The sequence below is a fragment of the Engraulis encrasicolus genome, chromosome 5 (genome assembly GCF_034702125.1).
Source record: "Engraulis encrasicolus isolate BLACKSEA-1 chromosome 5, IST_EnEncr_1.0, whole genome shotgun sequence".
Lineage (NCBI taxonomy): Eukaryota > Metazoa > Chordata > Actinopteri > Clupeiformes > Engraulidae > Engraulis > Engraulis encrasicolus.
Window position 1 is genome coordinate 32,512,502 of NC_085861.1, and position 1,858 is coordinate 32,514,359.

Here is a 1,858-nt window from a genome sequence, read left to right on the forward strand (position 1 = left end):
CCTGTCGTGTGTGTGTGTGTGTGTGTGTGTGTGTGTGTGTGTGTGTGTGTGTGTGTGTGTGTGTGTGTGTGTGTGTGTGTGTGTGTGTGTGTGTGTGTGTGTGTGTTTGCGTGCACATGTGCATGTGTGTGTGTCACAGTTTGCCTTCAGATGATATATAGGAGCCTATAGATATTGACTAGTGTATTCGGCTCTTGTGTGATGGTCTGTTAAATCCCCAACCAATGTCTCAATCAACCAGAATCAACTTTCACATCACCCAAATACAAAGCGTATGCAGCACAGCAATAACACACACACACATGTAATGCACTTTAACAAGCCTGGGAACGCAGACACACCCAAGTCGTATAAAACAACAACTCAAAACATTGGCAGTCGGCAATCATAGTTTGAAAATATTCTCACAATAGGCAACAAGAAAAATGCACATACAGGTGCGTGCACTAACCGAGCATTGGCTATGGGATTATGAGATCTGATGTGCACACATCTGGAGATACATACTGTATACATACTTTACATGAATACACAAATGCATAAATGTGTTGGGTTCTGCATTCTCCAACACTTACTAAACAACACACAGACCAAATGACGGCTCTGACCAACTCCTCAGGAGGCTATAAACTGTATGCTCTTTGTCGTCCCGCTTTCACAAACACACACGCACGTACACACACACACACACACACACACACACACACACACTGGGTGAGTGGGTGTAGCTAATAGGAGACACATGAGGCTGACATGGGGCAGCATAATCCTGTTTTCCTGCAGCAAGGAGGAGTCCTCGGGGGGGGGGGGGGGGGAGGGGTTGAGAAATAAGAAGCAGAGGAAGGAGAGAGAGAGAGAGAGAGGAAGAAGCAGAGGGTGGGAGATGAGAGAGTGAGTAGAGATAGAGAGCCCGCAGAGAGATGACAAAGAGAGAGAGAGAGAGTGCCAGGGAAGAGAAAGGCAGAGGAGGTGGACAAGGAGAGGGAGAGACAAGGGAGAGAGGCTTGACAGGTGGAGAGAGGAGAGAGAAGAGAAGGCTGGACAACAGGGAGAACAAGAGAGGAAAACGAAGCATGGAAAGACTGAGGGCAGAGGAAAGAAAGAGGGAGGAGGGGCTAAAGAATGCATGTACTACGTGTGTATTTTTTTGCACTTTCTGTGCATGCTGTGTGTGCGTGCGTGCGTGCGTGTGTGTGTGTGTGTGTGTGTGTGTGTGTGTGTGTGTGTGTGTGTGTGTGTGTGTGTGTGACCTACATGTGATATGGGGCTGAGATTTTAGATTTATAGTCTCTCTGCACGTTTGCACTCCTCTGCTTTGGACAGCACTCCCACTGAACTGAACATCACTGACAAATGAACTGGGCTGAGGAGAGAGCCATTAAAATGCACACACACACACTCACACACGCACACGCACACATATGCACACACAAATACAGCAGTATGTGTGCATACAAGTGTGAGTGCACAGACACAGGCTTAATGCCACACGCACAGACACACACATATACAAACAATATATACATAGGCTACACCTATAGTCAAAAACAGAGAGAGAGAGAGAGAGAAAGGGAGAAAGAGAGTGAGAAGTTATACCCACTTGACATACCCGCTTAAACATATATGACTACAGTAGGCTACATAAGGATTTAGACCACCCAGAAGATATGGCATGCTATTACACACACACACACACACACACACACACACAGAGGAACACAAAACTATTACTCAGCCTTGGCATCCCACAGCTATCTGTCTGGCTGACGTGTTAAAGAGAGGTGTGTGTGTGCGTGCGTGCGTGCGTGCGTGTGTGTGTGTGTGTGTGTTTGTTACTAAACACTAGAGATGCACCGGA